The sequence below is a fragment of the Pseudochaenichthys georgianus genome, chromosome 7 (genome assembly GCF_902827115.2).
Source record: "Pseudochaenichthys georgianus chromosome 7, fPseGeo1.2, whole genome shotgun sequence".
Lineage (NCBI taxonomy): Eukaryota > Metazoa > Chordata > Actinopteri > Perciformes > Channichthyidae > Pseudochaenichthys > Pseudochaenichthys georgianus.
Genome location: NC_047509.1, coordinates 26,754,038 through 26,770,904, shown reverse-complemented (window position 1 = coordinate 26,770,904; position 16,867 = coordinate 26,754,038). Strand labels below are relative to the sequence as shown.

The 16,867-nt window shown below is 41.9% G+C and overlaps 1 long non-coding RNA gene across 1 annotated transcript; it reads left to right on the top strand.

Annotated features, from left to right (window-relative positions):
* Positions 1–12,744: 12,744 nt before the first annotated feature.
* Positions 12,745–13,671, top strand: LOC139434110 (uncharacterized). Its single transcript, XR_011643539.1, has 3 exons — positions 12,745–12,871; positions 13,384–13,487; positions 13,649–13,671. It is a non-coding gene; the product is annotated as an uncharacterized lncRNA (long non-coding RNA).
* The last annotated feature ends 3,196 nt before the right edge of the window (positions 13,672–16,867 follow it).

The window sequence follows — 16,867 nt, the reverse complement described above, 5'->3', positions numbered from 1 at the left end:
TGGCTATGTAAATCAAACGCACCTCACATAGTTGACCCTGCCTGTGAATGGGGTTTACGTCGGGGAACCAAACAGCCTGGTACAAAGAGACAGTAGAGTCACAAATCACTGCTCTGAATGACTGTTCTTGTTCATATTTAGAGAGACTTTGAAGTTTAAATATTTGTTTTTGTGTAAAGTAGAGAAAGTCAGATGCAGAGGACAGTAAATCACCGCTCTATGGTCAGCTTTGAGTTTGTTTTGTGTGTCTCTCTATGTGTGTAGTGCCCTTGCACTTCTTTCTTTGAGGGCCAAGAGTGAAGACATGGGAAACGTGAGAAACATTCTGGGCCGTATTTCCTTCTATAAATGGCTTTTTGAGGGATGATACTTGTTTTTTAGCACAAAGGTTCATCTCAGTTTTAGAGATGATGGTTTTATTTTGAGGTTAGGGTAAAGATTAGCACACAGTCCTAGATGGTTAAAGATCCCATGAACTTTCTTGAAAATGCTACTTTTGGATGATGATGATCTTAAAGCGTGCCCTTATAGTTTGTTGAGGCGGTGTAAAGATACAACCAATTTAGTCATTGCAGATCTTTCAGGAATCTTGTTTTCCAAAATGCCTGATTTCTGTATTTAAAAAACACATGCCATATATTTTTCATAAAAATCATGTGGGGAGATTTCTAAATATGATGGGCGGACGGCCCGGGGGCAAGGCAGAGACCAAGGAGGGGGTCTCGGGCGGAAGGCCCGGGGGCAAGGCAGAGACCAAGGAGGGGGTCTCGGGCGGAAGGCCCGGGGGCAAGGCAGAGACCATGGAGGGGCGAAGGCCACAGCGGGCAAACTCAGGGGGCCGAGCATGAGGGCGAAGGCAGCGGCAGGAAGAGTCAGGGGGCCGGGCCCGAGGGCGAAGACCATGGCACTCAGGGGGCCGGGCTCGAGGGCGAAGACCGTGGCTCTCAGGGGGCCGGGCTCGAGGGCGAAGACCAGACAGCTCCGGAGGCCGGGCAGAACCCGGTGTCGGCCGAACAGGAACCGGAGCCAGTGGGACAGGCTTCGGCAGGATCCCCCACGGAAGAGGACCAGGAGTTGGCAGGACCCCCGGCGAGACAGGTGATGGCGGGGCCTCCAACGGAACAGGACAAGGGGTTGTCAGGACCCCCGGCAGAAGAGTTGTCGGCGGTACTGAAGCCGGGACCATGGCTACTAGGGCCGGTACTGAAGCCGGGACCATGGCTGCTGGGCCCGCTACTGGGACCCGAACCATGGTTGCTGGGACCAGAACTAGGGCCGGTCCCGCTGGAGTACGGGCTGGAATCCTGGCCTTGCATCTTCCAGAGACCTTTTGGAAGCTCCGTGGACCTCCAAACGCCAGACGGGTTCCTGAGAAAAGGTCTGAGGCTGGAGCTGGAGCCGCTGGAACCGGAACAGAGGCCTGGACCATGGCTGTGTGGGCCAGGTAATCGAGCAAGGAATCATAGCTCTGCGGGCCGGTACTGGTGCATGGATCCAGGGCTGTGGAAACCGGAACTGAAGCCGGGATCATGGCTGTTGGAGCACGGGCTGGAATCCAGCCCTGCGTCTAGAGGCTTTTTGGAGACTCCGTGGACCTCCAACAGGACCGTAGTCGGATCCGAGGAAAGGGTTAGAAGCTTCGGACCAGTCCTCAGGACAACTTGTGAAAAGTTGTAACCACTCAGGCAACGAACTCCTCAACCAAGGCATTTCGGCCACCTCCATTCGTGCCTTCTTGAGGATAGCCTCTTTGTCCTATCTACAAGAGGTTCCATTCCACTCGGCATGATAACACATAGGGAAAAATCTAGATCGAACAGATCCAACTCAAAATCATAAAAATCCGCTGGGTCCATTGTTGGTCGGTCCATTCTGTCAGGATGCGTGGAAAAGGTAGGACGCAAATGCAGAATTTAACAAAAAGCGAGCTTTATTAAATAATAAAAGCTGTGTCAAAAGGCAGTATCCAAAATATCCAAAAATAAACGAGCAGCACAAGGAACTGAGGTTACCTACTGTAACCCCAGCTTCTATGAGTAAATGGCGCAGCCCTCTAAGGCTATCGCTATTGGGTTATCCCCCTGCGCCCCCGCGCAGCACTGAAACACTTGTAGTCCACGCCCACCCGCTAGGTGGGCCCATAGACTGTATATATAAATGGACGTAGGGTCCGTGACGTCACCCATAGGATTCTGCAGAGTTGCCGTGAAGCCCGGAGTCGGCCACTAACGGCTCGACAGCGACGTCAGAGTCTAACTCCCGCCTTCTCCCGCCTGCTCCAAATAAGGGCAAAGAGGCGGTGCTGAGGCGGAGCCGAGGTTGGACAGGGCGGGACCTGCTGCCACCGAGCGTGACGTTCCAGACCTAGCTCAGGCTAAGAAGCTAAGCTAACATGCTCTATTCAGTATTAAGCTAACAACCTATGCTAACAACCCAGCTTGAGGTCACTGCTCCTCGTTCCCGGCATATTCTGAAGGTAAGATACCCTGTAACTTTACAAAACGTGTTCTTTTGATTTAAATGTTCTTGAACCTACACTATACAATTGTTTTTTAAGTGCTTCACCGTTTTTCAAATATAAATGTCATTTGTAACTAAACTTTGTAAACTAGCAGAGATATGGCCAGTGTTGCGTGAATTAAATGTGATTAATGAAATATGACTGTAGAAAAAGAAAGGTGCTTTTATATTGATTAAACCATTTTTATTTATTTCAGCATTAAGAAAAATGAAGATGGCAACCTCCTCCACGCCAAACTGCACAACCTGTAAGTTGATGGTCCTGGCTTACTTTACATGACTTCAGATGGTTGACATTACACACAAACATACTATACATATACATGTGTGCACAATTGTAGATAAACAGCACACAGTATATAAATATATATATATAAACTGTGTGCTGTTAATCTGTTTTTTGAGGTTTTGCTCTCTTGTTACTTTTAACCATACAGGTGTGATTTCATAGTTATTTTGCATGTTATTGTCAAAGGAACAAAATGAGAAACCCTTTATAATTGATTTGATATTCCTCATGATCTGAAGCATTTGTTGCTCTCATTTATTTTCCTCCCATAGTGACTGTATGGATAATCGGAGACAGCTATGTCCGGCATGGAGCCCAGAGAGCTACAGAGACCATCGGCAGCAACCTTGGCCTCGACCTGAGGGTGTGCTGGTTCGGTTGGGGTGGACTGCGCTGGAGAGGTGTCCTCCCTTTCTTTTCCTACTCCCTGCGAGGAAGAGCAGTCCCGGATGTCCTCCTCATCCACTGTGGCGGCAATGACTTGGGGGATGTGCCCAGTGTTCAGTTGCTGAACCAGATGAAGGAGGACCTGCACCAGCTTCACCATCGGCACCCTGGCATGAAGATCATGCTCTCCCAGATGAACCAGAGGCGCCGGTGGAGGGCTGGTGCAAATCCTGTCAAAATGGACAAGGCCCGGAAGTTTGTTAACAGTGTTATGGCTACTTTTGTTCATAGCCTAAATGGTGCCATTGTTGACCACTCCAACATTAGACATGACAGTCCTGGGCTGTTTTTGCGAGATGGAGTTAATTTCACCCCTTGGGGAAATGATATTTTTTGTAAAGTCACTAGCCAATTGCCTGAAAGACCACCTCCAAAGACTGTGAACTGCTAAAATGTCAGTATCACTGTTTTTGGATTTGGCCTTTAGAGTATGTATTCTAAGGCCCTTGCTAAGCCCAGACTGTCATGGCTAATGTTGAGTTAGATATTACATCTGTAGCCATAACACTGTTAACATGGCTGCTCTTCCTCTTCCCCACATCCCACCCCCCCCCCTCTTCCCCCAATGGACTCTGCAGCTCTCCAGGCCCATGCTGGGCATGGCTGTCTGTCAAACCTTTTATTTTGTATTTGTTATGATGTTTTTTGTTATTTTATTTGTTAAAATAATTATGTATTTATGTAAATATTGAAAATAAATTACATTCATATTTTCACTTCTTTTGTCTACTGCTTACTGAAAATGTTAGCTATCACATCCAAATGGGACTATCAAATGAAAGGATAAGCTTACAATACAATACAGAAAACATTACACATTAAGGCTCAAATCTTTTCCCAAGCCGGAGCAGTCTGAAAAGAGTCCCAAGTTTAAAAACACAAAATCTTGACAATGAATACTACACTGTCATTTGTCAGTGACAATGCAAACAACAGGAAGGTCTCCCCTAGTCCCATGTATGTTGGCATCAATGTCATAAACATACCATAGAATGTAATTATGAAGTGCAATACCCACAATCCCTACAGGGTCGTACCGTCACAGAAGATAATACCTTTTAGAGAGTTTCTAAATTGTTCAGTATGCAGATAAATATTTGTTTTACAATAGAACATTTTTTCTCTATAAATGTTCCCACATGTTGTGAGCATCTACTTTAAATCTTTTGTCAACAAATAAAAAACATCTTAATTTCCTTTAGGACAACATTTTGTTCTTAACACCACTACATTAACAATAAGCATAGGAAAATGATAACTGTCAACATTTAAGATTGTGCTTTTACTCTTTATTTAATCAGATCTATTTACATTGAAAATGTGATAAATACACAAGCCACATTGAAAGTTACATCTTGCATTTTATGAAAAGTAAAGGTTTCGAATCATTGTATGACTTAAAGGGATAGTGGAAATCCGCGAATTTTGGGTTTAACTTATGTATTTTTATTAAAAATAAGCATAATAAACCATTTTTTTTTATTTCATGCGCCTAGTTTCATTTTATTTTCAATTTTACTGCTCCCGACCACGCCCTCTCAATGAAACGAAATACTTCGGGAATCTTCGGGTGATGACGAAAACAAAGGAAGACGGGCACAAACATTGGACGAGGCACGAGTATTTTTATTATGTTTTCTGGCTGATTTAATGCATCGTTAGCCTGTACCATTGTGTACAACGCCATTTATTGCCTGTCGATTAGGCGACCGGAGGCCTCGTCATCCGATAATCCGGTACACAGTGTCGAATGTGTACACTACAGTCATCATATAGACATGATAGACTAACAGTACTGTGAGTACAGCCTACACTTGACAGGCAGCCTGGCTAGCCTAGGATTAGGACCATACTACATCAAAAGACCGATTGGCTCTAGCTGTATATCATGCTAGTATACAATTCATTTAAATGTATTCATGTAATTAATGCCCATAAGGCTGTTACATATACAATAATAAATGTGACAAGATAATTTATGTGAACCTGACCCTGGTATGTTATGAAATGTACCCTACATGCAGTCATCCTCGGGTATAGCCATAGGCCTACAGTGCATGCATGCCAACTTTTGCAATATATAATATAGCGCCTAGCGTGAGCTATGCTTAGGGACCTACCAGTCAAGATTATTTGTGCGTAGGGGTGCATCATCTGGCGCCTGGTCCTGGTCATCCTCGCCATTGCCCATGCCGTGAACTAACTCCATCACCTCGGGCTCGAACAAATAAGGACGTAATGGTCCATCGTCTGGCTCAATATTCTCACCATCGTCGCTTACTGAACCGGATTCAGATTCAGTTCCTAAAACTACATTTTCGCAGGAAAGCCGAGAGGATGTTTCTGACTCGCTATCATCACTGGATACCTCGTACAATCCTTCTTCTTTGTCTGGTATATTTGCCCTTCCACGTTCATTCTGCATAGACGCCATGGTTTGTTATTGTTTCGTCTTCCTGAGTTTTCCTCACTTCCGGTTTGGCTGAATCGATCATTTCGTTTCTAAAAAAGTTCGGGGAAGCTGCAATAAAGTGCTTCTAACATGCGTAAGGCAATTATTCTATTTTTTTAATCAGGTGTGATTGTTTTGGTACGTAATTATGCTTGTATATAAGTTAAAACGAAACTATTTCGGGTTCAATTTCCACTATCCCTTTAAGTACACTACAAAATAAATTAAAGATGTGCAACAACTGTATCAGTAATTAAAATGATATAACTTATGCACAGGCTTGGGAGGGCTACTTGCCAAAAACACAACCAGTAACTTCATGTGAGTATCAAGATATAAAAGTAATGTAACCTGATAACTTTCTTTTGTTTTGGATTACTTCAATATCAAATGTAATGCAAATAAACACAGGAGAGAAGAAATATGAATATGATTTTTTTACTTAAAATGTATAATATAATACCATAAAGCAGATTCAGGCAGTAGGTGTAGAGATTCACAATTAAAGTATTATCCTCCAGAACAGTACGGCTTCCAGAGAAGAGATACCATTTGATCATTTTACAACAACCACTATCTGCTCTTTTTAGGTTTTGAATAAGATTGTAATCCTGAGTTTCCCTATTATTAAAAAAAGTAAAACTAATCCGATTACATCTCTTCCTATGTAACTAAGGATTACACTTTCCTTTTTTTCTATACGATCTTGATTCGTGTTAGATGTAATCCATTACTATCTAAGCCAATACAAGTCATAACTTTTGGAAAATTGTCTCAAGTTATAAATTATGCCTTCAATCTCTTTCACGTGGAGAAGACATCCCATTGGCCGAGGCGTTGCAACTTCCCTCAAGCGTCCTACATGAAAGAAAGATCACATGTTAGAAATGTGTGCACAAACTATTCAGTATGACCCGTCTTAGTTTAAAGCCCAAGTGTAAGAGTGAACAGAGGCGGAGTCTGCCTGTTTTCCAATTTGTTTTGTTTGTTGGCTGCTGCTGCCCAAACCAACACCCTCCTCACAAGCATTGACTGTTGGAACGTCATTACGCTCCACATGTGGAACAACAAAGGCTTCTTCAGGCATGCCTTGTATCATAATGATATTGCTCTGATCAGCAGCAAGACTGTTTTCACCACTACCATGGTCTACATCTGCAACCTCCTCATTGCTATTAACAGTCGAACTAGGAGTGTCACTTACCTCGTCATTGCTACTCACCTGCTTCTCCTTCCAGGCTGTTGTTCTTTGCCATTGGTGAAATAGAAAATGGTGGGCACTGCAGTGTTTTTCAGGCATCTCCTTCCCTAATAAAAATAATAAACAAAAACACATAAAATAACTTTTTGAGGTCTGTAGATATTCAACTTTCTTTTGAATAATGTTGTTTTAAATGTAAGAGTGCATTATAAAAGACAATAGAAGGCCAACATGTTAACTATGCAGTTAATCCATTCAACAATTACGTGTTTCCAAGATTCAGATTCAAAGGATTTATGTCATAGCACATAGGCTACAGTGTGGGAATGGCAATGAAAATCATCTGTCCCGAGCTCCTCCAACAATGCAACAGTTATATAAGACATAAAACAATAAAAGAAATTCAAAATTAAATTAAGAATAATAAATTAGTGCAGGCAGAAATCTATATACACGTAAATATAATAAGACATATGCAAGAACAGAATGTAAAGGTAAATATTGTATAGTAAAATTAAATTAAATCTTTTTTTTTTTACAGTGATAGCTGTTAAGATAAATAAGTTATAAGATGACAACAGATGAATGAATGTTGCTATTAAAATAATGTAAAAAAAAGGTAATATAATTCATCTGTTTTTAACATAGAGTATGTGGGGGATCTATCTATGATAAAGAGTCTTTGCATAAATTGAAGAGAAATGTGATGGTTTGCAAACAAATCGATTTCTATTTTTCTTTACTTAACTGGCAAAATCTTAATTTGGCCTTCAATAAAAAGAACATTACTCATCACTGATGTGCAAGCTGTGCCATAACAATTATTTAGCATTGTATAATGTATAACATGTATTTAATTAGTAACAACAATTTACACTCACAAATGGAACCAAGTTATTTTGTTTTTAAAAAAGGATCTGTACCCATGAGTCCGTGCTGAAGGGATGACTCTCAAAGTGTGCACTGCACAGGCGAGAAGAAACGTTGGGGGTCCATGTATTCCTCCGGATGTTCAGCACCCACTGGTCCAGCCTGTCTGGATCACCTAAAGGAAACCTTTATTCAAAAATACATGAAAACCGACCCAAAGACAACAGGAGGGTTAATGCCATATTCACTTAGTAACGCATGAACAACTTTTACAAATATTTCTATATAGTCTGTGTTGGTAAATGTAATCTAGGTTGCACATTTCCTGCTGAAATACATGCATGGGCCTACCAAGTTACTGCGTGGCACTTTGGTTTTGATAAAACAGTGTAGTTCCACTATATAAACGTTACATTCATAATCAAACGAGATAATATGCAAGATAAATAGCTATTTGTTGTTATTCTTAATGCTTGTCATTCACACGTTAATAAAATAAAATAAGTACCGATACATAGCAGAACAATTGTGGCGATGTTCAGCTTAATAAGCCTTGTTCAACATCATTTCTTTAGCTAATACTATAGCGGGCTGCAGACGAACCAAGTCCGCGTTTCGCTGCATTCCTTGATCTCCAGTTATAACGCAGGGCTCCGCCGCTGGCCGAAGCTAACGGAGCCGCAAAGGGCTAGCTACGGCTCCGGTTAGCTTCGGCGGCGGACTCCGGCGGCCACCACTGGGATAATTGGGTCCCCTTTTAACAGTTGCTCCCATTTAGCATTATGGGCGTCATAGCCATAGACTATAAAAGTCTTACCCAAGGCTGAATCATAAACTAAACTGTATATATATATACACATGCATAAAGGGTTACGTCCTTAGCTAGCTACATAACAAGCTAAGCTAACAAGCACACAAACACCTGCTAACGGGGTTAACATGTATAATATTATCATTTTACTCACCGAAAAAAGCTGTGAGTAGACTTCTTGGAAGTTCTGTTAGTACATTCAAGCGCACAGCACGACATCTTAATTGTCTGGTATATCACCACGAACACGGCTAAAGCTAAAGGGTCAAGTACAGTACTATGACTAACTAACGTTGTAGCCTCTATGGTTGTAGCCTAGCAGAGTGGACAAGTTGCTGTTAGCTGACAGTGAGGCACGTATCTGTCAATCAAAGTGACCACGCCCTAATGTATGCACAAACTTTAAGACCTAATATAAATAAAAGGGTCGCGTTAGAAAACAATTCACTCACAGATCCATAATCATGAAGGTGGAATCTAACTATATCGATAATAAAATGTATGGAGACAGGGAGAGAAACATGTTTTTTTCCGCTGTAAAGTTGGGCATTTTAACATGGGGGTCTATGGAAATTGCTCCTTTCTGCAGCCATCGCCTATCGGCCAATATATGAACTGCAGTGTGTGGCACTTCCGTATTGGCTTCCCGGCTCTTCCCCACCCTCGGGCCTCCTTCCGGCATAAATAGGAAGGGGGCCCGGCAATCTGCTCCCATACAACATAACGTTTCTTCAGCTATTCGTAGAGCCAGTGGGGCCCCACACTTAGAGGGCTGCGCCATTTACTCATAGAAGCTGGGGTTACAGTAGGTAACCTCAGTTCCATTTCGTATATGGCTTCGCCCTCTAAGGCTATCGCTATTGGGTTAAGGGCGAAGCATGATGTAGTCTGCGCCCCACTGGGTCCACCCGGCACTAGAAGCACAGACACACCTGCTCAATAACACCCCCCTGCCTGTTGTGCCATGTGTAATGGCGCATCACCGTCCCTGGAACATAGCAAAACATGCCTATCTTCCCGACGGGGTGAAGGCTGGGAACAATACATACCGGCCGCTGTGAGAAGTAGAGACGAAGGTCCCACCTTGTCCTGCGATCATAGAGGGGGAACAGCAGCTCCCAGGAGAGCACCCAGCTGCAGGGCCGGACCTTGGCATAGGCAGTATAGGCTATATTACAATGTATGTAGCTGCTATCTGCAGGTGCATCTAAAAGAATAACTATATCATAGAACTGTTTTTCTTTAATTTAATAAAACAAATTAATCATATATTCTAGATTCATTATGCATGAATTGAAATATTTCAAACCTTTTTTGTTTTAATTGTGATTATTACAGTTTACAGATCATGAAAATCAATAATCCTGTATCTAGTATAATATTAGATAAGGATTTATAATACAGATATTTCGATCTTCTGAAAAGTTTATTCAAATATGTACTCAATAATTGGTCGGGGCTCCTTTTGCAGAGATAAATGCATCAATTCTACATGGAGGCAATATATTCCATGATATTCTAATTATTTTGTGAGCTGCTCCTGTTTTCTGATTTCTATAATATAATTAGGTCTAGCAAATATAATGCATCTCTTGATGGTCACATATACTTCTCTTCTCTCTCCAGATGCACTTTTGAAATTGTTTGGGCCTCATACCACCTCAGCAGAGCCCAGCCCTGCAGCATCAAGCGCTCCTGTCCCTTCCACCTCAGCAGAGCCCAGTGATACAGCATCAAGCGCTCCTGTCCCCTCCACCTCAGCAGAGCCCAGTGATACAGCATCAAGCGCTCCTGTCCCCTCCACCTCAGCAGAGCCCAGTGATACAGCATCAAGCGCTCCTGTCCCCTCCACCTCAGCAGAGCCCAGTGATACAGCATCAAGCGCTCCTGTCCCCTCCACCTCAGCAGAGCCCAGTGATACAGCACCAAGCGCTCCTGTCCCCTCCACCTCAGCAGAGCCAAGTTATACAGCATCAGGGATAAAGGCTTCACCAATAGACCCTGCCGACTGGCCATCTGTTCTTACTGATAATGACAGGACAGAGTTTGTTCAGAGTGGACCATATCAAATGAAACCTAGTTTTACCTTTCCCAAACAAAAAGACGGGAGAAGGTGTCAGCAGGACTATTTTAACGGAGTCTTAATCAACGGAGAAAAAATCAAAAGAAGCTGGTTGATGTATTCAAAAAAGAATGATAGCTTGCATTGCTTCTGCTGCAAAATGTTTTCACAGAGAAATTACAAACTCAATAGGGAAGGACTAAAGGACTGGAAAAATGCAAGTCACTTGCTCAAGGTACATGAAGAAAGCAAGGAGCACAACACAAACATGGCAACATGGAAGGAATTAGACGTCCGTCTTGCCAGGGGGCTTACAATAGATATGCAAGAGATGGCCCTCGCTCAGGCTGAGAGAAATAGGTGGCGCCAGAGCCCTAGAGATACTAAGAGTTACGACACTCCCATAGACCTCCGTTGTAAAAAATGGCGGCGCCTACTTCCGGGGTATGGACATCGAAATAGTTCAAAATATTGTCATTTGAGCATTGGACCTCATTCACTCCAGAGGTAAGTTGCTGAAATATCGAACTCTTTTGAATTGTCAACTGTCTATATTGTATCAGAGGCCCTTTATGATGCTTATACTGGTCTTCATTTGTATATGCACAGCGTAATTATCTATATATTATCTTGGTTGTTACAACCAATTTTGCTAGCATTGCCTGCTAGTTAGCTAGCGCGACTTCGTCAGCTTTGAAGGTAAGATTTCAGTAATGAATCGCTAGCAGCTTATATATCAATGATGCTGGGTAACTAACAAGCAGGATTTAGATTGATTATGTGTTTTTATTGTTATTTTGGTTTTTATCTGCTGAACCTGACCGTGTCAGCCATCCTTAGTCGGCTTTTTCTGTATGATATGACTTAACTGCTAGCACTAGTAGAAATGAGGTGGCGTTTGTGATAAATATTTCATTTAATATTTCATTGCATTTTGGGATATACTAACATTTCATTATGTGACATGTTGACTGTACTTAGTATTTTTTTGTACTGTTCCGTGTTAACTCATCTGTACTGTACAACTAGCCTCGCGCTACTTTTTAATGCTTGATGGCATGTATTCCTTTGTATTGTAATAAACACACTAGTTTAATGATTGTTCTTCAAAGGTATTATTCAGTCTTAAACAAATAATAGCCTACTGAATAGGCTACTCTACAGCAGTGAATGAAGGATGAGCCTAAAACATGGTCATGCATCCAAAATGTTTATTTTTAACAAAATAAACACTATTCAGCCTCATATGTCAGCCTCATATGGCTGTTGCTGCTGCTGCTGCTGCTGAAGGAGGGGGCTGCTGCTGGAGGAGGGGGCTGCTGGAGGAGGGTACTGCTGCTGGAGGGTGCTGCTGCTGAAGGAAGAGGAGGCTGGAGGCTGCTGACGGAGGACCGGGAATGGAGATGCCAAGTACATCGATGGCAACGAGTAAGGTGTTTGGCAGTGGCCTAGATGTTATGACCTTCGGTGCAGAGGTCTGTTGGGTCTTCTTTGCCTTCTTACTCTGACTCTTGCTGCCAAGATACCCTTTATGTTTATCCTTCCTCTCAGCCCTGATGCACTTTGATGCAATCCTTAACCTCAGCCTGATGTATGTTGAGAGGATTTTTTTCTTCAAGTCATGGCATGAGGGCAGGTTGCTGTCCAGCAACATGGCTTCTTGTTCCAGCTGTGACACTGCATTTGAGGACTCCATGAGGGAATCGCTCGTCCTCACACGGAACAGCTGCTCCACGTTCTGAACAAGGGTGAAAACCTCATCAGATGGACGGTAAAGTGCACCCCTTTTAAATCCTCCTCTGAATGGTCCTGATGTCAGGCAGAGGCATATTCATGGCTTGGAGGGTTTTATATCCTGTAGTGCCACAACAGAACCTTAGTTGTATTGCTTTTTTCACGGTTTCTTTCCCCCACCGTATCCCACCTTTTTTTGATTGCCCAAGTGCTCTAATTTGGTCTGTGTTGAAGATTTTTTGAAACTTTAGATTAATCAAATTGTGGTTTTTTTTATGCCGAATTAATCCTCTTCTGGTTTACCAGAGCCCTCTCGGCTCTCTTTCTTAGTAATCTCTCCCTTCTCAGTTGCCTCATTAGATCCTCCACGTGAGCTCGGTCACAACTGGCCCTTGGCAGTCTGGTCCCTGGAGCACCTGACCCTGGCAAACTGGCCTCTTCATAGCTGACCCCTGACTGACTGGTTCCTGGCACACTGATCTCTGGTAAGGTGGCCTCTTGATTGTCGGCCCCTGACATACTGGCCCCTGGCAGTCTGCTGACACCTGTCTCACTCTCTCTGTCTGTGATGTCCCTTTCATTCCCTTGGAACTCCACCTCAATATCTCCCTGAATCTCTGTAACAATAACAAGGCAATTGCTGTTATATGTGTATGCTGCCTTTACATGTGCACCTATTGTCATTTAAGGGTACACTACACTCCTATAGTGACATTCATCTAAGTTCGTCTATTGGCAATGTTAAAGTATGAAGAAATCTGTAGATTATGTACATGTGGTATGAGTCTTCAGAGAATCCCTGAACCCTGGTAGTTTTGAAGCTGTATAATCTGAAAGTTGCATTAGGAGTGTAGTCTATCCTTGAATTATATAACATGGGAAACATTGTTAGCTTCATATATCATACCAATGTTTGATGTGCAGTAATAGGTGTGGTCATTATTCCTGACAGCTGGAGGCATACTCCTTGACGTGGATTTCCTCCTTTTCGGTTTAGGCCGATGTATAAATACTGTTGGAACAGCATCTGGCCTCAACCTCAAATTTCCTCCTGATTTGTTGTCAATATATTGGTCGTCTTCAAAGTGTACCTGTGGGTAGGTAGGTTTGATCAGTTTCCCCTGCACACTACAAATGTCATTGAAGAGTCATAATTCTCTACACTTGGAAATATGATGCCCTTTAAAATGTTAATAAGTCATGTCACCTCTGTGAACATTACTTACATGACAGAGTTTTCTGCTGTTGTTGTCCTCTGTCAGACACAGGTTTTGTCTGTTGACCAGACTACGTCCTTAGGGGAGCCATACATCCGGAACCCCTTCTCGGATCGATTAGAGCATCCAAATGCTGCACATCCAACCATGGTATGACAACTGATCTATTAAAATGCAATAGAAACTAAAGTGCCATAATATTTATTGTGCAAACATTTTAACATGAATATTGCTATGTCGTCTGTTCAGTCTGCTCCCAACTGTATTCTCTCCCCTTATTCACCACTGTTCCTATTCTTGCTCTGCTTCTTAGTGCCCAGGAAACAGATGAAGAGGATGTCCCTTTCACAAAGAACCTTCTTGTTTTTTTCAAAATGGTTAGGCCCCTGGATGCCCTAGACTAGAGTTCTGTATTGCTTTTTTGTAAATAGTTGTTTGTAAATATTTGTAAAATATTGTTGTTCGCACAATTATGCTTGTGCGAACAACAATTGTGGGTGGGTGCTTATTGTGCTGCAGACGTTGAAGGACCTGAGTCTCCTGAGGAAATACAGGTGAAAGGTGAGGAGAGGTCATCGCTTGGAAGGTTTTATATCCTGTGGTGTCTCAACAGAACTTAATATGAATTGCTTTATTGTCTCGTCGCTGGATCACCTCCCCCTGGCAAAGTGGCCTCGTCATTTTAATTTTTATTGTTGACAAACCTGTTTGTGTTGCTCTGTTGAACCATGGTTCAACAGGAGCTTCTGTAAATAGTTTTGTAAATAGTTTGAATATTTATCATAGTAATCATTTTCAGTCTCCCACTCTCTCAATTTAATTTATCGTTTCTTTGCCCCACCATATATTTTGTTGTCCAAGGGCTCTCATTTGGTCTGTGTTGAAGATTGTTTTACACTTTAGATTAATCAAAATTGTGTTTTTTGGCTGAATTAATCTTTTTCTGTTGAACCCTCTTTGTTCTCCTTCTCATTCATTTTACTTTGTTTTGTTCTAACACACATCACTTTTTCCATACACTGTTCTTAATACTTGTTCACACATTTGTTCGTCCCTTTTACTTTGTTCTTCCTGTTGTTCTTGTTCAAACACATATATCAATTGTTCATCCACTGTTGTGGTAAAATGATATTCATAGTCTTAACATGATCATGCTACCCATGCTAACATGAACACAAGCGTTTACCTCCAAAAATGTAAAACGTATCTAAGTAATAGGCTACCAAGCTTTCCGTTGTCACCCTGCCTCTCCAAATGCAAAACTGTCAATAAAAAGTATGCAATAATGCAATTACAGCTGAAAAAGTACTTGGGTGTGTGTGTTTTTTTCAATATATATATTTACCATTCAATAACGCAATCGCTGCTGCCTGTCTGTCTGTCCCATATAAGAACATGACAGCGCAGCGTAACTATACTACGGACGTGACTGACCTGACAGCGACAGCAACATAGCCTGCTTGTGCTACCACACTTTCCCCTCAAAATATCGTTAAATAACGAAACTTGTAAATATTGCCAATCCATACAAAGTGTAACCACATCATGTAAATATGAAAGCAATCTTTAAAAAATAACAGCGTTGGTTTAATCTATGACTATTTTGACCATGTTTGTGCTGTTTTTGCCATAGAGAAGCATTGCCACGGAAGTGCGTTTTGAACTATCCCGGCATACATAAACCACGTGACCGGCTGGCGGCGACATCAAAGAGTGTCGTAACTCTTATCTCTCTATGGCTCTGGGTGGCGCGACGTTTTCACCCGATTCGTGGCAATAATTCAGTCCTTAGCAGAGAGAAACCTGGCTCTGAGGGGGTCCACAGACACATTAAACCAACCAGACAATGGCAACTTTTTAAAAGAAGTGGAGCTTATGGCCAAATTCGATCCAGTCATGAAGCAGCATGTTGGTAGGGTGGAAAGTGGAGCTGGCAGTCACACACATTATATGGGCAAAATAATTCAAAATGAACTGATTGACTCAATCAGCTCTAAAATACTGGACACAATTGTGGAAGAGATAAAAACGTGTAAGTATTTCTCCATCATTTTGAATTGCACTCCTGATCTGAGTCATAAAGAACAACTCTCTGTTATTGTCAGGATAGTATCGCTACACTGTATAAAAAAAAGTTAGGACAACTCAACATTTCAAGGCAACAGGCTGCACAAGATTTTTAAGTTTTGAGGCCAACTAACATTTCTAAGTTTCTCTTTTCAATTGAGTCAACTAATTATATTTTGTCGAGACAACTCATTCAAATGTTGTACAACTTCAAGTTTTGAGTTCTGCATACTTAACATTTTAAATAAGTAAAGGTTGTACTAACGAAAATGTACCTTTCATATGTATAGAAACTTCTTATTTTGAGTACTACATACTAACAATTCCATTAAGTGAAAGTTGTGCAAAGTTAATATTTTTGTTTCAGAAAATGTATCAAACTTCAGATTTGTATTACAAACTTCTGTTATAAAAATACTGTAACAAAAAAAAAGATTTCCAATGATACTGAATATGTGTAACAACATTGAAAATACACCATCACTAAAAGTCTTCCATAAGGCTAGGGTTCCATAAAAATGTGCAAACCACCCTTTGAATAAGCCTGCTGTCAAAACAATAGCAGCTATGGAATAACAAATGGCAAAGTTATATGCCGAAGTTAGTGTTTAATAACGAAAATGAACAATCTGTAAAACGGCATGTAAACAGCCAGTGATTTCTCCCAACACAACTCTGAGGGACCACACCATTTCCAACTCTTCCACTACTCATATGGCTCTTTATACAAAAAAAACAGCTGCAAGACAACAATTGTGGCAGTAACTACTAACTAGTCCTTGCAATATTACAACAACTAGTATGCAAGCCAGCTTGAGAAAAATGTGAAATAATGTTAGAGAAAAAAGGTGCTTGTGCCTTACGGCCCGTCCACACAGCGGCGTGCGTTGACGCTTCCCCATTCACTTTGAATGGGGTGACGTCACTTTTAGCCGAAATGCATCGTGGGAAGCGACGTGGAGCGTAGCTGGCGTGGCTCGCTGCAAAAGTTGAGCAATGTTCAACTTGTGACGCCTCGGCAAACCTGTTCAAACCAAAACTGTACATTGGCAGTTTTGACAAGGTGAAAATATCCTCATTGGAGGAAAAACTAAGGGTGGAGATAAAAAAAAAGTATCCACAACAAGACACCATGTCCCTTGCCAAAGATGTTCATCTGTATGGGACCCAATATGTAGCGGGAATGATTGTTTCTGC